The 24,518-nt window shown below is 43.0% G+C and overlaps 1 protein-coding gene and 1 long non-coding RNA gene across 2 annotated transcripts in view; one reads left to right on the top strand and one right to left on the bottom strand.

Annotated features, from left to right (window-relative positions):
* LOC146854247 (V-type proton ATPase 116 kDa subunit a 4-like) overlaps positions 1–24,518 on the bottom strand; it is a 2,520,670-nt gene that overhangs the window by 266,489 nt on the left and 2,229,663 nt on the right. The gene's annotated exons all lie outside the window — the stretch shown is intronic.
* Positions 2,925–5,183, top strand: LOC146854250 (uncharacterized). The gene is made up of 3 exons (XR_014981182.1): positions 2,925–3,046; positions 3,909–4,013; positions 4,922–5,183. It is a non-coding gene; the product is annotated as an uncharacterized LOC146854250 (long non-coding RNA).

Genomic DNA, 24,518 nt, shown 5'->3' with positions numbered 1-24,518 from the left:
CCCCTAAGTGAAGTAGCTGGCATCTCACAAAAAGCGAACAACTGTCCTCACACACCACCAGGTGTCATTCTTCACCATTGGCAGTCCTCGCTCTCTAAAAACATGGTTTCATAGAGAGTGGGCCTACACCTGGAGACAGGGAGGCACTTCTAAAACTAAGTGGGGACCCGTGATAGTGAGTGATAATCTGAAAATCTGTATAATTGTCAAAATACATTTATTCTAATCGGCAATTATATGATATTAAAAATGAAAGACGGTGAAGAGGGGAATTATTACCCCATCACCGTGGTGATTAAAGTTGTCGACATGTTTCTGCCCTTATGGCACAAAGGGTCTGCGGCATTCATCAGGACGGAAAAAGAAATAAATGTGGGCTCCTATCTTAACAAACCGTTAGCATAGAATTACCACTGGGTAGGTTAACCTGTGTAACACTCTACCTGAGAGGGTTTCCTGAAACCTGTAAACATAATGAAAAAGAGACTGCCATCAAGGACATTCGGTCAAAGCAAGGTAAAAATTGCAGTGAAAACCTGCCCCACATGCATCACATATACATATATTGGCTATTGTGTGAAACACGTGTCACTGCAAACGTCAGACAGATGCAGTTTATCTTGCACATAAGTGTCAGACCAGCTCATAGCCTTACCCTAATCAATCTTCCTAAACACCCCATGGGAGGAGGGTGAAGGAGAGACCCATGTAGTAAAACTCTAGAAGAGAAATAGAAATAGAAACACACTCAAAGTCAGCTTCTATCACCCAAAGATTTCCTTATGGAAAATGGTAAAGTTTTGCATGAGAACACATCCACACCACCATTTACGATCTTACTACATCAAGGTGCCTCTCTCTCCATGATCCTAGTTGTTTACGCTCCTTTTTCCCCCTTGCGGAATGAAGAGCGCAAAAATCAGGCTCTAAATAGTACCCTTAATGAGTAAATTGAGTAAATTAGTAGCAGATATGATCGTAATTGCTTTAAAAAAAGGTTTCGGGTGTCTGGAAATCCTCCTGTATTCTAGCGATCGTGTGCCTGATCTTCACGTCAGGATCGAAGAAGAGGAAATGAAGAAAAGCAGCGGGAAGCCCTAATTGTAACCCATCGATGAAACACCTGTGATTCACCGGTGTCCCATCGGAGACTGCCTGGGCTCGCCTGGACCTCGCTTCAGCTGAGTACACGAGGCGGTGTTGCTCACAAATGCACGTGCTCCGCGTGTTGTTTAAATGTGCCACGTGCGCCCGTTTGTAAACCATAAATTCTTACAGAGAAAAGAGTCCCGATTTACAAATTCTGGTTAGTAATGTGTAACCAGAAAAGATGGCACATGAAATGTGTATCCCAGGTGGGAATAAACCAATATTAAGCAGGGACATGTTTGGAAAAGGAATCCGGGCCTACATTTAGAAGGTTGGAAAAAATGCTGAGCAGTGCAGCCATACAGTTAATTTGTTTAAGGGTGTTATGTAACCCTCATGTGTGAGTGCTCATCGACGCAGGGTAAAGGTCTCGGAGAGACACCAACAGACGGGGCAGGTGGATCGTTTCCCTTGTATGTGCGCCACCCAGCTGTGTAATGTATGCCAATGGTAACTAGTCATAATATCGAATTCAAAATATCGAGTGGAAAAAATATCGATTTTTTAATTTCGAGTGGACAGGATTTCGATTTGCAAAAATATAGTGGTTAAGAATATCGACATCCAGGTAAGAAATATCGTTTTTCATAATATTGAAGTTAGTAATATTGTTTGTCAAAATTTAGGGCCCCATTAGGATGGCGGGCGGATCGCCCCCGCTGGGCCGGCAGTAGTCACCGCCGGCCCGGCGGGGACGATCCACCCGCCATCCTTGCAGCAAAGACCCCCTGCCATATTACAATGACTGGGGGGTCCTCGGCAGACGGAAAGACCGTCCTCCGCTTTTCCGCCCGGTCGACAAGTCGACAGGGCGGAAAAGGGTTCAATATGGTGGCGGTGTCTGAAAGACACCACCAGCCATATTACAATGTGGCCATGAACATGCACGGAAAGGAATGCGGAGTCTGCTTGCGGGGGCCCGTTGCGGGCTCCCAGGGACTCCGGTGGGGTGGGGGGTGCACATGGGGGGTACCTATGGTACCCCTCTGCCCTTTCAATGAACAACGTGGCAGGCACCGCACGGTGCCTGTCACGTTGTGCACTGAAGCACACAACCTGTCTTTGTGGCATTGCGGCGGGCGGTGCTCTCTGCACCGCCCGCTGCAATGTTGCAGATGCGCCATGCGCCCGCCAGTGTGGCGGGCACATACTATTCAGGAGTGCGGGACCGCCGCACCCTCAGCGGGCGGTCCCATTTCCCGAGGGTATGGCCCGCCATACTAATGGAGCCCATAGTTGTTAATAATATCGATTTTTTTTAGTGTTTTGTATGTTAGTGTATGTGTTAAAAGTATGCATTATTTTTGTGACGTATGTTTGAACTTTTTTAAAGTAATGAATTTTATGTCAATTTTTGCGTAATTTAATTCTGTAGCGGGTTGTGGGTTTATAGGGGAATAGGGTGGGAAGCAATCTAATTATAATATATTTTTTAAGAATTATTTAGAAATGTTAGTTAATCCTGGTTTTATTTATATTTTTCTTTTTCTGTCTCTCAAATTTCATTCATTTTGTCTGTATCCAGTCTGTACATTTCTCTAAATATTGTTCATCATTAGCCTTTTTATTCTAAATATTTTGTTTTCGTTCAATAGCCCTTTCCCTGCATATATTTCTTCTGCAAGGTAGGGCTTTTCCTTACATTTCCTGTGTTTTCTATTTTGAATCTCACTACTATTTTACTCTTTTAAGATGGCCGCTCCCCTCCCATGTTCTATTCTTCCAGTTCTTGGAGAGTCCTTTCTCTCTCTCTCCTCTACATTTTACCTTCCGATCACGTGATCTTGATTGATTACAGTGATCGCCCCTACCTGGGAGGCTGTAAATGTTGGCGCCTCTGAGCCAAACAGATGGTGCCGGTTATCATGCCGCTCATCAACACGACCTTCCGTTTGAGGTAAGCTATTTGGTTTCGGAAGTAAGCGATCCGTGTAGCAGTTTACGGGAGTGTTTTTTCCCGCATTACATGAGCTCTGCTATTTATCCGCTGTTTAGATTTGAACAGGAGCGCTTGTTCCCGTTTCATGTTATGGGTCTTCGGGGGTGCAGCTCCCCGTTTCCTAAACGTTTCTGTGAGTGTTCTCACTTTACATGAGCCATAATGATTTAACTTGGTGACCGTACTAAACGACAGTCCTCCCATGTTTTTCATTGCTAAAATATGTTGCACCTTTTTATTACGCGAGTACTAAATGATAGTCCTCGCATTTTTTCATTGCTAGAATACGTTGCACCTTCCTATTACGCGAGCACTTCTACTGACTTCGTTCTTTTGAAGCAAACGGGAGCGCCTCTCCCGTCTCATGTCATTTGCATTAGGGAGTGTTATTCCCGCGTTTTTATTATTCTCGGGAGTATTCTTCTTTTGTGAGTTTTGGTGTTTGACTTTGGTGACCATATTGATTGGGAGGCTCTTCCCGCTTTATATTTCCGCAATGCCACATGTTCGATGGCTTCCTTTCTTTGCCCTGCCTCCTTCATTGATATTATCAGTATTTATTAGTACTGTTATATATTTCATCACAGTTTAAGGATTGACTTAAGGTCTTTTGTCCATATCTTAATAATACTTTCTTTCGATTATGGGTAATGTGATATAAGACTATTCAAAGGTTATTAGGGTTGTTAATGTCACCACTGATCAAGTTTACTTTTCTTGAATAACCATTAATTTGGTTTACCAAGTTCAAAAATATATTGATTCATTACTTGCTGAGTTGAATTAATTACTCGTATATGCTATATATTTTTCTTGCTAGATTGTCCAACTTCAATTCCTCATTTGGATGTTTGCGCTCCAGCTTATTACAATGGGACTTTATACTCTGATCCCTCTCATGATTTTGGACACACATATAATCCTGGTGAGTTTTGCCATTGTTTCTTATTTGAATGGCTATTAACTTAATCAGTTTTAGTTACTAATGGCATTAAGTTAAATATTTTACAATTATTAGAGTCTGTATTTCTTATGGTCATCATAATTTTATCCTTTTAGATACTGTTATATTTTTCATTTTTTCTTTTAAGGCTGATTGTGCCTTTCAGAAGATTTACTTATAATTTATTTATAATCGCATCAACATCTTGAACTTTTTGGTTGTTATTTTGGAGGTGAGATTTCTTTCTCTTCTGTATAATAATTTTGTTATTATTGTGTTTTGCCTTTTTCGATTATTCCAATATGCATTTAAATATATATGGGATGATTGGCCCTTACATAATAGTCCACTTCCTCTCTCCTCTTACCTTTTCCTTATTTACTTGTCTATCGGCCTTTGAATCGCATATTGGGTTGTTTCTTCATTTAATCACCTCAGTTGGATGACTATATGGGTATCTTTAGGTCTTGTTATTCAATGGATGTACTATTTTGGTTATTTTCATTATTATGGGATTGTAATTCATATGGTTGTCTTTTTATAATGTCTTGATGTGGATTTTTCATATATTTGCCCTCTTTCTCCTGGTCTTTTGTATAAGAATGTATTAATGTGAATATGTCAACTATTTGTTTTTCTTGAATTGTACTGTTTTGCCTTGCTTGTTACCCTATCTTAGGAGGAGTTATTCCTCTGTTATTTCTTGTTTCTTTTCCTTATGGATGAATCAGAGATATATTTATTTGTTTTGTCTTGGCTGTATTTTGTGGGTCATCTCTGTAAATTGTATGACTTTTATATATATATACGCGCATATTATTGCTTGTTGTTTTGTGTTATGTGTATTTTATATGTGGAATTTATGTCAATTTCTTTTGCAATTGTTACAGCCCTAACGAAGTCCCCTTGGGGAGGAAACGCGTTGGCTGTCTGCCAATTTCAAGATTGAACCTAATAAAGGAATTTTTTTTGGGAATAAGACCTGGTTGAATTGACTCACTTGACAACGAGTGCACCTTCCACCTTTTTTCGTAACAATTTGTCAGTGATTGCACCTCTGGACGGCGGGTGCAGGAAGTGGTTGCACCACTAATTTATTTATTGGACTTTTGAATTAAAGGTGCCTGGCCTTGGTCAGCCGTTTGTCCTTTTCTTTTTTCTTAATTAATTATATGTTGATTACTTTTTGCGTCATTTAATTCTGTAGTGGGTTGTGGGTTTATAGGGGAAGAGGGTGGGAAGTAATTTAATTGAAATTAAATAATTATTTTATTAATTAATAATTTAGTATTTCATAATTTATATTGCTAATTAATTTATTATTCATTAATTATAAATTAATTATTATTAATTATTTAGCAATTATGTTAATTGTGTTTTTTGTAATTAGTAGTTAATTAGATCTTCAGTATTAATAATAAACTTGTAAATATGTTAATTGTGTACTTTTTAGGCGCGGATTGAGGGTTGATAGGGGAGTAGGGTGGGAAGTAATTACATTTTAATGTAATTTTTATTATTTTATATAGAATATTTATTAAAAGTTATTTTATAGTGTTAATTCTGTGAATTGATTTAGATTTTATGGTTATTAACTTAATTGTTAATTGTTATTAGTTAATTAATTAATTGTTAATTAATGATGGTAATTTATTAATATTTTGTTATTAGTTAATTAATTAATTGTTAATTAATGATGTTAATTTATTAATATTGTACAATATTGTAGGTGGTTTATTTGGGGAGATATTGGGAGGTAAATTAATTAAAACAATAATTAATTGTTAATTAATGTTAATTATATTGCAGGAGTGGGTATACTAAATTATTCCCCTATCCAACACTTTCCCTACTGTTGCACTTTGTGGAGTGGGAATATTACATTATTCCTACCCCCTATCCAACACTTTCCCTACTGTTGCACTCACTGGAGTGGGAATAGTAATTTTTACCCTCTCGCTATCCAACACTTCCCCTACTGTTGCACTCTCTGGAGTGGGAATAGTAATTTTTACCCCTACGCTATCCAACGCTTTCCCTACTGTTGCACTCTTTGGAGTGGTAATAATAATTTTTACCCCTACGCTATCCAACACTTTCTCTACTGTTGCACTCTCTGGCGTGGGAATAGTAATTTTTACCCCTACGCTATCCTGCACTTTCCCTACACTTAGAGAATGTCCGTGGGGCGGATTTAGGGCCAAACGGCAGAACTCTGTACTGGTAGTGCTGACGAGAGATCTGAAACCTAAGGAATTTTCGATGTTTCACTGAGACAGGAATATGAAAATAGGCGCCCTGCAGGTTGATGGCACACATAAGTCTCCCTGGTGAAGGTGCGGGAAGATCTTATGCAGGGCTAGCATTCTGAACTTTTCCTTTTTGACAAATCCGTTGAGCAGACGCAGGTCGAGGATGGGTCTGTACTCTCTGACTACTCCTCGCTTCTGAACTAGAAAATAGCGGGAGTATACTCCTTGATTTCTTTGGAGGGGTGGTACTTCCTCTATGGCGTTCTTGGAGCGGAGAATAGCTACTTCGTCCAGTAAAAGCCGATTTTGAATTTGAGGAAGGTGCTGCCACTGTGGGGGTACTTGCGGAGGGGGAGACTTGAACCTCAGCAAGTAACCATGCTGTACAATATTCAGTACCCATTTGTCTCTTGTAATGGCTTCCCACTCTTCCAGGTGGAAACTGATACTTCCTCGTACCGGAGTGGCGAACGGGCGCGGAGGAAGTAAGACTTCACTGCTTGGAAGGCTGCTTGGTGGAGGACTGTTGCTGTTTGGCGTTCCCTCTCCCTCTGCCACGACCCCTTTGTTGGAATTGGGGTTTCTGCTGGTTCTGAGAGGACCATTGAGGTGTTTGAACACGCTGGTGAAAGGAACGCTTGTCGCCCTGACGAAAGCGCTTCCGATATTCCTTGCGCTTCTCCAGCCCAACAGCCTTGACGGTGTCCATCTCTGCTTTCATTTTGTTTATTTGGTCATCAGTGTGAGCACCAAATAAGGACGAACCGTTAAAAGGCAAGTTAAGAATTTTCTTTTGAGCATCGGGCTTGAGGCCCGTTAGTCTCAGCCAGGCTGAGCGTCGAGAGCATACGCCATGGGAGTATCCATGTGCGGCGAGGCCCGAAGCATCCGCAGCCGCACTTTTGATCTGATTGGCTACAAGCCCACCCTTAAGGAGAATTTCGATGAAATCCTGTCTGTCTTCCCTTCTAAGCTTTTCAGCGAATCTGGAGAGTGAATCCCAAAGTGAATGATCATAACGCCCCAGAAGGGCTAAAGCACTCACCACTTTCATGTATGAAGCAGATGTGTTACACATCTTCCTGCCATAGGAATCCATCTGCTTACTGTCTTTCTCTGGGGGGACAGAAGAGGAAACAGACGCAGAGTGCGACTTCATGGCAGCCACCACAATAACTGAGTCCGCTGGCGGGTCTGCTCTTAGGAATAAGGGATCCTCGGCTGGAGCCTTATACTTCTTGGCGATCCTTGAAGGCACAGAGCCAACCATAGCAGGAGTGAGAAATGTTGCCATAGCTGGCACCAACAGCCCTGGCACCAATGGAAGCAAAGGTCTGGGCGCTGATCGGTGATGTAAAGTGTCAAATATAATCGATGTGGGAACCACAGGGGTGTGCAACGTGATGTTCAATTTCTGCGCACCTCTACCCAGGACCTCAGAGAAAGTAACGATGTCATCAATAGGAGACACTCGTGATGGAGGAGTGGAGGAAAAGGTCGGAGAATAGTCCCGGACCGAGGACCTCGTGGAGGAAGACCATGTGGGTGATCTTGTGCGTTGCCTCTTGTGGGGACAGTCACTGTGATGAGCCCTGGACCATGATCTGTGTCTAGAAGGAAATCTTGGCCTTCTGTGAGGCGAAGAACGATCCCTGGATCGTGACCGGCGTGTAGAAGGTGACCTTGGCCTACCAGGAGGAGACTTGTTTCTACGCGGAGAAATCCTGGAGGGCAAATACGTGCAAGAATAATCCGAGCCCGTACTTCTGCAGCCACCTGTACCCACATTCTCCAACCAGTGAGGTGAAAGTCCAAACTTCTCTGTCACCTTAGGTGATTTCTCTGGAGAAATCTGTACGATATGCAGACCTGGAGATGATGATCGATCCCCTGATGATGATCTAGATCTGGTTCTAATATCCTCCGTGGCCGCTGCAGTTCTATCCCTCGATGTCGAACGTCTCAACGTCGATGATGTTTGCGTTACCATCGGTGCCGATTGCTGTGAATGCCGCTCCGCTCCTGACGGTGGTCTCGACGCCGATCGCCTACGGCAATGCGGAGACCTCGACGTCGACCTTCGTCGTCGAGTTGGTGACTTCGACGTCGACCTTCGCCGTCGAGTTGGCAACATTGACGCCGACCTTCGCCGTCGAGTTGGCAACTTTGACGTCGACCTTCGCCGGCGGTCTGGTGTTTTCGACATCGATCTTCCATGACGTCAAGTTGAGGCCGACTTCCTCGACGGCGAATGATGAGCCTTTGACGGCGACCTTGGCATCGATAGACCCACTTGCGGCGAGATATGCGTCATCGCAGCTCTCAACGCTGACCCCCTCGAGGTCGGCGGACAGTGTCTCGACGTCGACGGAAGCCTCGACGTCGATGGAGACTGTCCGGATCTCATCGGACTAACAGCCTTCGAGCCCGAAGTGCTGTGCCTCGACGCCGACTTACTTGTATGCGGCGGAGAATCTCGACGTCGAGATGGATGTCTTGACGCAGAAGAAGCCCTGGGTCTTTTAGACGGTGACTTCGACGTCGAAGGCGAATCTCCTGGAACCTTGGTCTTCCTGGGATCAGGAGAGGTGGTATGTCGCCGTTTCTGAAGTCGTCTAGCTGAAGAGGGTGGTTTGAAGGATGTATGGTCGCCATCATGACGGCTTCTCTCCTTCTCCAGCTGGGCATGCAGCTTTATGCGCTCTCTATCGCGCAGAGTGCGCCTGGAAAATTTCTGGCAGTGGGGGCACTGGTCAGGATTGTGTGAAGTTGGCAGACACACAATACACACCGAGTGTGGATCTGCCAGTGCCATCTTATTGCCACAGGAAGGGCATTTCCTGAATAAAGCAAGCATTCTGACTGTAAAAAATTAGGATATACTAAGGAAACCAGCAGACTAAGCTTTCAGAAGCCAGAAAACGTCAAATTTTCTGAGAAAATCTGAAGAGAAAAACTTTCAGTCAAAAAACTGAAGAGCTCAAGCTCCAGGATCCTCATAGAAGGAGCCGGAAAAAAGAACTGACCTGTCACCTGTGGTGCATCATGGGAGCAAGGGGTCTCCTGCAGGTCTTAAAGGCACGGTCCCCCTACTCTAATGCCTTAAAGGCAAGGTGTCAGTTTTTCTTTGTTTTCTTGATACTCTACTGCAGCCTACAGGCAAATGCCTGCAATTACAAGTTTGCTTTATGGCAATAAAGCATTGTTGTGTGACAATTGGTTTAGTGTTTCCTTTTTTCCTTATTGGTTAGGGGTACTACAATGCAAACCTATGTAATTTTCAGCATTTTTGCCATGTTTGAAACATTTTAGGCTGCATGTATATGTTTTCACATATGCATATATATGTATATATATGTATTTTCTATATGCTCCGGGATCCCGCACGTGGACGGGGATTATTCATAGATTATGACTATTGATGAGTATCCCCTGGATGAGAATCATTTTTACCCACCCGCTATCCAACACTTTCCCTATTGTTCCACTCGCTGGAGTGGGAATAGTAATTTTATCCCCTACGCTATGCAACGTTTTCAGTATTGTTATATTTAATGTAGTGTAAAATATAATTTAAAAAAAAATATATTTATTTTAATGTTTTAACTTATTTTATATAACTTATTTTTATATTTAAACTATAGGTTTATTTATATATATGTAATTATATTTTAAATTATGTTTTCAACATACTATAATTAGAACTATTAATTATGTTTTATATTATTATGTTAATATATATAAATAAATTAAAAAATGCAAGTTTATTTTTTTTACATTACATTTATTAATACTTAATTTTAATCTTTTGTAATTATTTTTAAGTATGTGTTACTTAATTATATTTATTATTCAATTAATTTTATATTACTTTTAAGACATTTAAAAAAGTCAATATTTTAGCAAACTATATTATTTACTACGATATTTAGGATTCAATATTTTTGTACTTACCTGTTTGTAGATAGGAAGTCGATATTCTGTCACTCAATATTTTTACCTCGATATTGTGGCAGCTTGATAATCTTCTCCTCGATATTCTGTCAGTGATCCTTGCCAATACGCGCATGTTTTTCATTTAATTACTTCCCAATATACAGCCACGGCATGTCATCATTCTGTCCAATATCCCATGTCTGGAGACGATATACCCAACGTTGCTCTCTGGTGTGGAGGATTTTCTGGAAATCCAGACTCGTCCTCTTAATGACCTCAAGCACTACCCATCTCAGATCTACATCTCAATGGTTGTTTTCTAGGTAATGTGGTGTCAGTTTTGTATTCGTTTTTCTGCATCTGATGGTGCTCCTGTGTTCGTTTATGCATACTTTAATCTTTCTTGTGGTCATACCCACATACATTAAATTGCAGAGGTATGTGATCGAGTAAATAACATTCTCGCTGTTGCAGTTGGTGAAGTTTGTTAGTGCCCATGGTTTGTTGGTTTTTATGCCTACCTCCTTAGTTGCACTGGTAAAGGTACATGCCATACATCTGCCACAGGGTTAATGACTTACTTGTCTTTGGGTCCTCCATGGTGTGGTTTGATTCTGGTTTCCTTGGTGGTGGTGTTTTGGCTTTGATCAGCTCATCCTGTATGCTTTTGTTCTGCTTGAATGTAAAAAGTGGCAGTGCCCAGTGTTTTGTTGCCCCATTGATGATGTGCCAATGTTTATGTACGATGTTCTGTACTTTATTAGATGTCATGGTGAATGTGGTGACACACACTACTCTTTCATTCTCCTTCTTCTCTTGTCTCTCAAGTAGTGCTTCTCAATTGCTATTCCTGGCTCTTTTTCTTGCCTTTTTGATAATTCGCCTGGGGCAATGATGTGCTGCCAGTTTGTTCTCCAGTGTCTCAGCTTGTTGGTTGTAGGCTTTGATGGTTGAGCAGTTTCTCCGGATCCTAAGAAACTGACCTACCGGGAGGTTTTGTCGGAGTGAATGGAAGCTTTTGAAAAGGAGGAGACTATTCCTATCTGTGCTTTTGTTGTGAACCGTAGTTTTGATTCCGTCGTGGGTCATGGTAATTACTAGATCCAGAAAAACCGCCTCTTCCTTTCTGATTGAGTGCATACATTTCAGATATTCGTCTGCTATTAACCCATAGTACAAAGTCCTCAGCTTGCTCTTGACTGCTGTACCTAATGATAATGACATTGTCTATGTATCGCCACCAGATTTTCAGTTGCGTCAAGATGGGGTTGTCCTGATGGAAGATGTGATCTGTTTTGAATTGGTGTACGTAGAGGCACGCCATGTTAGGAGCAAATGTGCTCCACATGGAAGTACGTCTGATCTGGTGGTATATTGTGTCCTCATATTAGAAGAGGTTTTCGGGAAGTGCCAATTCCGCGCAATCTTGGATGAAATGTCTTGGTGTCATATAATCCCAATCTCTCTCAAGTAGAATGTGTTCCATCACGCTTAACGACTCTGGGATATGCTGGTGTACAGGTCCTCGATATCCATTGTGATAATCAGGTCCACCACTGGGTTGATCTCCAGGTCTCTAGGAGGCAGTGGATATCCTTTGTGTCTCTCAGGTAGGAGGTGCATGTTTGTAAAATTGGTTTTAGGAACCAGTCGCAGAATTGTGACAGGGGCTCAAGGACTGAGCTTATACCTGGCACTATGGGTCTTCCTGGGGGGGCATCCTTTTCTTATGAATCTTAGGGAGAGTATAAAACCTAGGGGTGAGGGGGTTTTCACACACTAGGAACTCTGCTTCATGCTCCGTTATCCAATCATTCATTAGACCTTCATCCACCATGCTTTTAATTCTGATTATGAGCCCTGGTATTGGGTTGGTCTGGTACACTTCGTAGCTGTCTCCATCAGATAACAGTCAGATACATTCTTCATGGTACATATCTTTATCCATCATGACGCTCGCCCCACCCTTATCTGCTGTTTTGATAGCAAGTTTAGTTTTCTCTTTCAGGTCCACAAGTGCTTTTCTTTCACCTTTCCTTAGGTCCAGGAAGCCTTTGTTGTTCTGGCAGTCGATTGTGGCTATCTCTTTTAGTATGGCCTGTTCAAAGGCCAATACATGGCATAGGATGGACTGCGTGGGTGGCAAAAATGTAGATTTCTTTCTCAGTCCTATGTTAGGTATCTCCTGTGTATCAGATTTTGAGTTTTCAAAGAAGCTCCTCAGTTTGATCTTTCCAAAGAACTGAGCGAGTTCAATGTGAAGAGGGTTGGCACAAACCCTAATCCGTTAGAGAGGACAGAATCTTCTTCTGGGGATAGTGTGTAGCCACTCAGGTTGACTATATTGGTGGGTCCCTCCTCGTGGTCGGACACTGGTCTTTCCCTTTGCTCCATGTTGAGGTCATTTAGAGGACGAGTCCAGATATCCAGAAAATACTCCACAGCAGAGATCAACTATGGGTATATCGTCTCAGGACATGGGATATTGGACAGAATGATGACATCCCATGCCTGCATTTTGGGAAGTAATGAAAGGATAAACATGCGCGCATTGGCATACATTACACAGGTGAGTGGCGCACATACAAGGGAAACGATCCACCTGCCCAATCTGTTGGTGTCTCTCTGAGACCTATACTCTGCATATATGTGCACTCACACATGAGGGTTACATAACACCCTTAAACAAATGAACTGTACGGATGCACTGCTCAGCATTTTTTCCAACCTTCTAAATATAGATCAGGATTCCTTCTCCAAACATGTCCCTGCTTAATATGGGTTTATTCCCACCTGGGATTTACATTTCATGTCGCATCTTTTCTGGTTACACATTACTAACCAGAATTTGTAAACCGGAACTCTTTTCTCTGTAAGAATTCATGGTTTACAAACGGGTGCACGTGGCATGTTTAAACAATACGCGGAGCACAGGCAACACCATTCGGGACTGCTGAGTTCACCCGTGCATTTGCGAGCAACACAGCCTCGTGAACTCAGCTGACGCCAGGTCCAGGCACACCCAGACAGTCTCTGATGGGATACCGGGAGGTCACAGGTCTTTCATCGACAGGCTGCAATTAGGGCTTCCCGCTGCTTCTCTTCATTTCCTCCTCTTCGCTCCTGACGCAAAAATCAGGCACACGACCGCTAGACTACAGAAGGTTTTCCAGACACCGGAAACCTTTTTTTAAAAAAAACAATTACGATCACGTGTGCTACTAATTTGACTATTTAATGCCTTAATTTCACGCTATTCATTCCGCAACGGGGAAGAGCAGCATACACAACTAGGATCACGCAGAGAGATGCAACTTGATGTAGTGAGAGCGTGAATAGTGTTGTGGATGCGTTCTCGTGCAAAACTTTACCATTTCCCATAAGGAAATCTTTAAGTGATAGAAGCTGACTTTAAGTGTGTTTCTATTTCTATTTCCCCTCCAGAGTTTGACTAGAGGGGTCCCTCCTTCACCCTCCTCCCATGGGGTGTGTAGGAAGCTTGATTAGGGTAAGGCTGGGAGCTGGTCTCACACTTATGTGCAAGATGAACTGCATGTGTCTCATGTTTGCAGTGACAAGTGTTTCACACAATAGCCACTATATGTATAAGTGATGCATGTAGGGCATTTAGTTTTTGGCAATTTTGACTGAATGTACTTGATGGCAATCTCTTTTTCATTACGTTTACAGGTTTCAGGAAACCCTCTCACGTAGAGTGTGACACAGGTCAACCTACCCAGTGGTAATTCTATGCTTACGATTTGGTAAGATAGGAGCCCACATTTCTTTCTTTTTCCGTCCTGATGAATGCCGCGGACCCTTTGGGCCATAAGGGCAGAAACATGTTGACAACTTTAATCACCACAGTGATGGGGTAATAATTCCCCTTTTCACCGTCTTTCATTTTTAATATCATATAATTGCCTATCAGAATAAATGTATTTTGACAGATATACTGATTTTTAGATTATCACTCACTATCACAGGCCCCCACTTAGTTTTAGAAGTACCTCCCTGTCTCAAGGTGTAGGCCCACTCTCTATCAAACCAAGTTTTTAGAGAGCGAGGACTGCCAATGATGAAGCATGACACCTGGTGGTGTGTGAGGACAGTCCTTCACTTTTTGTGAGGTGCCAGCCACTTCACTTAGTATCTTCTAAGTCTCGGTCACTTACACTCAGGGCAGATTCTTTTGTGTATTCAATTCCTCATTACCACCAATGGGAAATTCGTATGTATCAGCATGGCTGTGGGAAAGTGACCATTTTGTCATGATCACCCCCACTTTTTGTCACTGGTACTGATGTTTTTTCAACTTATGTGCACTTGTTCCCTGTTAACCAGGCCCCAGTGCCAGTGCTCTTTCCCTAAAGAAAAGGTAAAACGGTATATTGTGTTACACTTGGCATACACTTTAGCACCACTGCTAGTCCCTAGTAAATGGTACCATTGGTAGCTAGAGTACTGAAGAGGGTCCCTAAGGGTTGCAACATGTATTATGCCACTCTAAGGGACCCCTACAAACCGCATGCAGACTGCCATTGCAGGCTGCATGACATGGTGCAAACCATGTGTGAAAACACAAAATGGCACACTCACGGTGTGCCATGACCAAGTCACTACATATAATAGATCTAAGTCACCCCTACAGCAGACCTTAAAGCCCTAAGGAAGGGTGCATTATATTTAATGTGAGGACATATCTGCCTGAGAAAATATGCCCCTGTGATGTATAATTCTATTACTAGATATTACAAGTGAACAGGGAAGCCATTCTAATGTATGTACTGGGCACCGGTCATTACGAGTTACCAAGCTTCATAATGGCTTCACTGAAACCTATGGGGTTTGGTATTAAACACCTTGTCTTCATAAATTTATATTGATTCCAGTATTGGATTTACTATGACAGGCACCCAGAGGGCACCTTAGAGGTGCCCCTGAACCTACTAGTCTTCTACTGTGCTAGCTGACTGGTATTGTTCTTCCTGACACTATAGACGAGTTTCTGAACCCCTGTAGGTGAGAGCCAGCACTCTCTGTTCTGCTTGAATGTAAAAAGTGGCAGTGCCCAGTGTTTTGTTGCCCCATTGATGATGTGCCAATGTTTATGTACGATGTTCTGTACTTTATTAGATGTCATGGTGAATGTGGTGACACACACTACTCTTTCATTCTCCTTCTTCTCTTGTCTCTCAAGTAGTGCTTCTCAATTGCTATTCCTGGCTCTTTTTCTTGCCTTTTTGATAATTCGCCTGGGGCAATGATGTGCTGCCAGTTTGTTCTCCAGTGTCTCAGCTTGTTGGTTGTAGGCTTTGATGGTTGAGCAGTTTCTCCGGATCCTAAGAAACTGACCTACCGGGAGGTTTTGTCGGAGTGAATGGAAGCTTTTGAAAAGGAGGAGACTATTCCTATCTGTGCTTTTGTTGTGAACCGTAGTTTTGATTCCGTCGTGGGTCATGGTAATTACTAGATCCAGAAAAACCGCCTCTTCCTTTCTGATTGAGTGCATACATTTCAGATATTCGTCTGCTATTAACCCATAGTACAAAGTCCTCAGCTTGCTCTTGACTGCTGTACCTAATGATAATGACATTGTCTATGTATCGCCACCAGATTTTCAGTTGCGTCAAGATGGGGTTGTCCTGATGGAAGATGTGATCTGTTTTGAATTGGTGTACGTAGAGGCACGCCATGTTAGGAGCAAATGTGCTCCACATGGAAGTACGTCTGATCTGGTGGTATATTGTGTCCTCATATTAGAAGAGGTTTTCGGGAAGTGCCAATTCCGCGCAATCTTGGATGAAATGTCTTGGTGTCATATAATCCCAATCTCTCTCAAGTAGAATGTGTTCCATCACGCTTAACGACTCTGGGATATGCTGGTGTACAGGTCCTCGATATCCATTGTGATAATCAGGTCCACCACTGGGTTGATCTCCAGGTCTCTAGGAGGCAGTGGATATCCTTTGTGTCTCTCAGGTAGGAGGTGCATGTTTGTAAAATTGGTTTTAGGAACCAGTCGCAGAATTGTGACAGGGGCTCAAGGACTGAGCTTATACCTGGCACTATGGGTCTTCCTGGGGGGGCATCCTTTTCTTATGAATCTTAGGGAGAGTATAAAACCTAGGGGTGAGGGGGTTTTCACACACTAGGAACTCTGCTTCATGCTCCGTTATCCAATCATTCATTAGACCTTCATCCACCATGCTTTTAATTCTGATTATGAGCCCTGGTATTGGGTTGGTCTGGTACACTTCGTAGCTGTCTCCATCAGATAACAGTCAGATACATTCTTCATGGTACATATCTTTATCCATCATGACGCTCGCCCCACCCTTATCTGCTGTTTTGATAGCAAGTTTAGTTTTCTCTTTCAGGTCCACAAGTGCTTTTCTTTCACCTTTCCTTAGGTCCAGGAAGCCTTTGTTGTTCTGGCAGTCGATTGTGGCTATCTCTTTTAGTATGGCCTGTTCAAAGGCCAATACATGGCATAGGATGGACTGCGTGGGTGGCAAAAATGTAGATTTCTTTCTCAGTCCTATGTTAGGTATCTCCTGTGTATCAGATTTTGAGTTTTCAAAGAAGCTCCTCAGTTTGATCTTTCCAAAGAACTGAGCGAGTTCAATGTGAAGAGGGTTGGCACAAACCCTAATCCGTTAGAGAGGACAGAATCTTCTTCTGGGGATAGTGTGTAGCCACTCAGGTTGACTATATTGGTGGGTCCCTCCTCGTGGTCGGACACTGGTCTTTCCCTTTGCTCCATGTTGAGGTCATTTAGAGGACGAGTCCAGATATCCAGAAAATACTCCACAGCAGAGATCAACTATGGGTATATCGTCTCAGGACATGGGATATTGGACAGAATGATGACATCCCATGCCTGCATTTTGGGAAGTAATGAAAGGATAAACATGCGCGCATTGGCATACATTACACAGGTGAGTGGCGCACATACAAGGGAAACGATCCACCTGCCCAATCTGTTGGTGTCTCTCTGAGACCTATACTCTGCATATATGTGCACTCACACATGAGGGTTACATAACACCCTTAAACAAATGAACTGTACGGATGCACTGCTCAGCATTTTTTCCAACCTTCTAAATATAGATCAGGATTCCTTCTCCAAACATGTCCCTGCTTAATATGGGTTTATTCCCACCTGGGATTTACATTTCATGTCGCATCTTTTCTGGTTACACATTACTAACCAGAATTTGTAAACCGGAACTCTTTTCTCTGTAAGAATTCATGGTTTACAAACGGGTGCACGTGGCATGTTTAAACAATACGCGGAGCACAGGCAACACCATTCGGGACTGCTGAGTTCACCCGTGCATTTGCGAGCAACACAGCCTCGTGAACTCAGCTGACGCCAGGTCCAGGCACACCCAGACAGTCTCTGATGGGATACCGGGAGGTCACAGGTCTTTCATCGACAGGCTGCAATTAGGGCTTCCCGCTGCTTCTCTTCATTTCCTCCTCTTCGCTCCTGACGCAAAAATCAGGCACACGACCGCTAGACTACAGAAGGTTTTCCAGACACCGGAAACCTTTTTTTAAAAAAAACAATTACGATCACGTGTGCTACTAATTTGACTATTTAATGCCTTAATTTCACGCTATTCATTCCGCAACGGGGAAGAGCAGCATACACAACTAGGATCACGCAGAGAGATGCAACTTGATGTAGTGAGAGCGTGAATAGTGTTGTGGATGCGTTCTCGTGCAAAACTTTACCATTTCCCATAAGGAAATCTTTAAGTGATAGAAGCTGACTTTAAGTGTGTTTCTATTTCTATTTCCCCTCCAGAGTTTGACTAGAGGGGTCCCTCCTTCACCCTCCTCCCATGGGGTGTGTAGGAAGCTTGATTAGGGTAAGGCTGGGAGCTGGTCTCACACTTATGTGCAAGATGAACTGCATGTGTCTCATGTTTGCAGTGACAAGTGTTTCACACAATAGCCACTATATGTATAAGTGATGCATGTAGGGCATTTAGTTTTTGGCAATTTTGACTGAATGTACTTGATGGCAATCTCTTTTTCATTACGTTTACAGGTTTCAGGAAACCCTCTCACGTAGAGTGTGACACAGGTCAACCTACCCAGTGGTAATTCTATGCTTACGATTTGGTAAGATAGGAGCCCACATTTCTTTCTTTTTCCGTCCTGATGAATGCCGCGGACCCTTTGGGCCATAAGGGCAGAAACATGTTGACAACTTTAATCACCACAGTGATGGGGTAATAATTCCCCTTTTCACCGTCTTTCATTTTTAATATCATATAATTGCCTATCAGAATAAATGTATTTTGACAGATATACTGATTTTTAGATTATCACTCACTATCACAGGCCCCCACTTAGTTTTAGAAGTACCTCCCTGTCTCAAGGTGTAGGCCCACTCTCTATCAAACCAAGTTTTTAGAGAGCGAGGACTGCCAATGATGAAGCATGACACCTGGTGGTGTGTGAGGACAGTCCTTCACTTTTTGTGAGGTGCCAGCCACTTCACTTAGTATCTTCTAAGTCTCGGTCACTTACACTCAGGGCAGATTCTTTTGTGTATTCAATTCCTCATTACCACCAATGGGAAATTCGTATGTATCAGCATGGCTGTGGGAAAGTGACCATTTTGTCATGATCACCCCCACTTTTTGTCACTGGTACTGATGTTTTTTCAACTTATGTGCACTTGTTCCCTGTTAACCAGGCCCCAGTGCCAGTGCTCTTTCCCTAAAGAAAAGGTAAAACGGTATATTGTGTTACACTTGGCATACACTTTAGCACCACTGCTAGTCCCTAGTAAATGGTACCATTGGTAGCTAGAGTACTGAAGAGGGTCCCTAAGGGTTGCAACATGTATTATGCCACTCTAAGGGACCCCTACAAACCGCATGCAGACTGCCATTGCAGGCTGCATGACATGGTGCAAACCATGTGTGAAAACACAAAATGGCACACTCACGGTGTGCCATGACCAAGTCACTACATATAATAGATCTAAGTCACCCCTACAGCAGACCTTAAAGCCCTAAGGAAGGGTGCATTATATTTAATGTGAGGACATATCTGCCTGAGAAAATATGCCCCTGTGATGTATAATTCTATTACTAGATATTACAAGTGAACAGGGAAGCCATTCTAATGTATGTACTGGGCACCGGTCATTACGAGTTACCAAGCTTCATAATGGCTTCACTGAAACCTATGGGGTTTGGTATTAAACACCTTGTCTTCATAAATTTATATTGATTCCAGTATTGGATTTACTATGACAGGCACCCAGAGGGCACCTTAGAGGTGCCCCTGAACCTACTAGTCTTCTACTGTGCTAGCTGACTGGTATTGTTCTTCCTGACACTATAGACGAGTTTCTGAACCCCTGTAGGTGAGAGCCAGCACTCTCTGTTCTGCTTGAATGTAAAAAGTGGCAGTGCCCAGTGTTTTGTTGCCCCATTGATGATGTGCCAATGTTTATGTACGATGTTCTGTACTTTATTAGATGTCATGGTGAATGTGGTGACACACACTACTCTTTCATTCTCCTTCTTCTCTTGTCTCTCAAGTAGTGCTTCTCAATTGCTATTCCTGGCTCTTTTTCTTGCCTTTTTGATAATTCGCCTGGGGCAATGATGTGCTGCCAGTTTGTTCTCCAGTGTCTCAGCTTGTTGGTTGTAGGCTTTGATGGTTGAGCAGTTTCTCCGGATCCTAAGAAACTGACCTACCGGGAGGTTTTGTCGGAGTGAATGGAAGCTTTTGAAAAGGAGGAGACTATTCCTATCTGTGCTTTTGTTGTGAACCGTAGTTTTGATTCCGTCGTGGGTCATGGTAATTACTAGATCCAGAAAAACCGCCTCTTCCTTTCTGATTGAGTGCATACATTTCAGATATTCGTCTGCTATTAACCCATAGTACAAAGTCCTCAGCTTGCTCTTGACTGCTGTACCTAATGATAATGACATTGTCTATGTATCGCCACCAGATTTTCAGTTGCGTCAAGATGGGGTTGTCCTGATGGAAGATGTGATCTGTTTTGAATTGGTGTACGTAGAGGCACGCCATGTTAGGAGCAAATGTGCTCCACATGGAAGTACGTCTGATCTGGTGGTATATTGTGTCCTCATATTAGAAGAGGTTTTCGGGAAGTGCCAATTCCGCGCAATCTTGGATGAAATGTCTTGGTGTCATATAATCCCAATCTCTCTCAAGTAGAATGTGTTCCATCACGCTTAACGACTCTGGGATATGCTGGTGTACAGGTCCTCGATATCCATTGTGATAATCAGGTCCACCACTGGGTTGATCTCCAGGTCTCTAGGAGGCAGTGGATATCCTTTGTGTCTCTCAGGTAGGAGGTGCATGTTTGTAAAATTGGTTTTAGGAACCAGTCGCAGAATTGTGACAGGGGCTCAAGGACTGAGCTTATACCTGGCACTATGGGTCTTCCTGGGGGGGCATCCTTTTCTTATGAATCTTAGGGAGAGTATAAAACCTAGGGGTGAGGGGGTTTTCACACACTAGGAACTCTGCTTCATGCTCCGTTATCCAATCATTCATTAGACCTTCATCCACCATGCTTTTAATTCTGATTATGAGCCCTGGTATTGGGTTGGTCTGGTACACTTCGTAGCTGTCTCCATCAGATAACAGTCAGATACATTCTTCATGGTACATATCTTTATCCATCATGACGCTCGCCCCACCCTTATCTGCTGTTTTGATAGCAAGTTTAGTTTTCTCTTTCAGGTCCACAAGTGCTTTTCTTTCACCTTTCCTTAGGTCCAGGAAGCCTTTGTTGTTCTGGCAGTCGATTGTGGCTATCTCTTTTAGTATGGCCTGTTCAAAGGCCAATACATGGCATAGGATGGACTGCGTGGGTGGCAAAAATGTAGATTTCTTTCTCAGTCCTATGTTAGGTATCTCCTGTGTATCAGATTTTGAGTTTTCAAAGAAGCTCCTCAGTTTGATCTTTCCAAAGAACTGAGCGAGTTCAATGTGAAGAGGGTTGGCACAAACCCTAATCCGTTAGAGAGGACAGAATCTTCTTCTGGGGATAGTGTGTAGCCACTCAGGTTGACTATATTGGTGGGTCCCTCCTCGTGGTCGGACACTGGTCTTTCCCTTTGCTCCATGTTGAGGTCATTTAGAGGACGAGTCCAGATATCCAGAAAATACTCCACAGCAGAGATCAACTATGGGTATATCGTCTCAGGACATGGGATATTGGACAGAATGATGACATCCCATGCCTGCATTTTGGGAAGTAATGAAAGGATAAACATGCGCGCATTGGCATACATTACACAGGTGAGTGGCGCACATACAAGGGAAACGATCCACCTGCCCAATCTGTTGGTGTCTCTCTGAGACCTATACTCTGCATATATGTGCACTCACACATGAGGGTTACATAACACCCTTAAACAAATGAACTGTACGGATGCACTGCTCAGCATTTTTTCCAACCTTCTAAATATAGATCAGGATTCCTTCTCCAAACATGTCCCTGCTTAATATGGGTTTATTCCCACCTGGGATTTACATTTCATGTCGCATCTTTTCTGGTTACACATTACTAACCAGAATTTGTAAACCGGAACTCTTTTCTCTGTAAGAATTCATGGTTTACAAACGGGTGCACGTGGCATGTTTAAACAATACGCGGAGCACAGGCAACACCATTCGGGACTGCTGAGTTCACCCGTGCATTTGCGAGCAACACAGCCTCGTGAACTCAGCTGACGCCAGGTCCAGGCACACCCAGACAGTCTCTGATGGGATACCGGGAGGTCACAGGTCTTTCATCGACAGGCTGCAATTAGGGCTTCCCGCTGCTTCTCTTCATTTCCTCCTCTTCGCTCCTGACGCAAAAATCAGGCACACGACCGCTAGACTACAGAAGGTTTTCCAGACACCGGAAACCTTTTTTTAAAAAAAACAATTACGATCACGTGTGCTACTAATTTGACTATTTAATGCCTTAATTTCACGCTATTCATTCCGCAACGGGGAAGAGCAGCATACACAACTAGGATCACGCAGAGAGATGCAACTTGATGTAGTGAGAGCGTGAATAGTGTTGTGGATGCGTTCTCGTGCAAAACTTTACCATTTCCCATAAGGAAATCTTTAAGTGATAGAAGCTGACTTTAAGTGTGTTTCTATTTCTATTTCCCCTCCAGAGTTTGACTAGAGGGGTCCCTCCTTCACCCTCCTCCCATGGGGTGTGTAGGAAGCTTGATTAGGGTAAGGCTGGGAGCTGGTCTCACACTTATGTGCAAGATGAACTGCATGTGTCTCATGTTTGCAGTGACAAGTGTTTCACACAATAGCCACTATATGTATAAGTGATGCATGTAGGGCATTTAGTTTTTGGCAATTTTGACTGAATGTACTTGATGGCAATCTCTTTTTCATTACGTTTACAGGTTTCAGGAAACCCTCTCACGTAGAGTGTGACACAGGTCAACCTACCCAGTGGTAATTCTATGCTTACGATTTGGTAAGATAGGAGCCCACATTTCTTTCTTTTTCCGTCCTGATGAATGCCGCGGACCCTTTGGGCCATAAGGGCAGAAACATGTTGACAACTTTAATCACCACAGTGATGGGGTAATAATTCCCCTTTTCACCGTCTTTCATTTTTAATATCATATAATTGCCTATCAGAATAAATGTATTTTGACAGATATACTGATTTTTAGATTATCACTCACTATCACAGGCCCCCACTTAGTTTTAGAAGTACCTCCCTGTCTCAAGGTGTAGGCCCACTCTCTATCAAACCAAGTTTTTAGAGAGCGAGGACTGCCAATGATGAAGCATGACACCTGGTGGTGTGTGAGGACAGTCCTTCACTTTTTGTGAGGTGCCAGCCACTTCACTTAGTATCTTCTAAGTCTCGGTCACTTACACTCAGGGCAGATTCTTTTGTGTATTCAATTCCTCATTACCACCAATGGGAAATTCGTATGTATCAGCATGGCTGTGGGAAAGTGACCATTTTGTCATGATCACCCCCACTTTTTGTCACTGGTACTGATGTTTTTTCAACTTATGTGCACTTGTTCCCTGTTAACCAGGCCCCAGTGCCAGTGCTCTTTCCCTAAAGAAAAGGTAAAACGGTATATTGTGTTACACTTGGCATACACTTTAGCACCACTGCTAGTCCCTAGTAAATGGTACCATTGGTAGCTAGAGTACTGAAGAGGGTCCCTAAGGGTTGCAACATGTATTATGCCACTCTAAGGGACCCCTACAAACCGCATGCAGACTGCCATTGCAGGCTGCATGACATGGTGCAAACCATGTGTGAAAACACAAAATGGCACACTCACGGTGTGCCATGACCAAGTCACTACATATAATAGATCTAAGTCACCCCTACAGCAGACCTTAAAGCCCTAAGGAAGGGTGCATTATATTTAATGTGAGGACATATCTGCCTGAGAAAATATGCCCCTGTGATGTATAATTCTATTACTAGATATTACAAGTGAACAGGGAAGCCATTCTAATGTATGTACTGGGCACCGGTCATTACGAGTTACCAAGCTTCATAATGGCTTCACTGAAACCTATGGGGTTTGGTATTAAACACCTTGTCTTCATAAATTTATATTGATTCCAGTATTGGATTTACTATGACAGGCACCCAGAGGGCACCTTAGAGGTGCCCCTGAACCTACTAGTCTTCTACTGTGCTAGCTGACTGGTATTGTTCTTCCTGACACTATAGACGAGTTTCTGAACCCCTGTAGGTGAGAGCCAGCACTCTCTGTTCTGCTTGAATGTAAAAAGTGGCAGTGCCCAGTGTTTTGTTGCCCCATTGATGATGTGCCAATGTTTATGTACGATGTTCTGTACTTTATTAGATGTCATGGTGAATGTGGTGACACACACTACTCTTTCATTCTCCTTCTTCTCTTGTCTCTCAAGTAGTGCTTCTCAATTGCTATTCCTGGCTCTTTTTCTTGCCTTTTTGATAATTCGCCTGGGGCAATGATGTGCTGCCAGTTTGTTCTCCAGTGTCTCAGCTTGTTGGTTGTAGGCTTTGATGGTTGAGCAGTTTCTCCGGATCCTAAGAAACTGACCTACCGGGAGGTTTTGTCGGAGTGAATGGAAGCTTTTGAAAAGGAGGAGACTATTCCTATCTGTGCTTTTGTTGTGAACCGTAGTTTTGATTCCGTCGTGGGTCATGGTAATTACTAGATCCAGAAAAACCGCCTCTTCCTTTCTGATTGAGTGCATACATTTCAGATATTCGTCTGCTATTAACCCATAGTACAAAGTC

This window comes from Triturus cristatus, chromosome 4_1 (assembly GCF_964204655.1).
Source record: "Triturus cristatus chromosome 4_1, aTriCri1.1, whole genome shotgun sequence".
NCBI lineage: Eukaryota > Metazoa > Chordata > Amphibia > Caudata > Salamandridae > Triturus > Triturus cristatus.
This window is presented reverse-complemented; position numbering and strand designations above follow the sequence as displayed.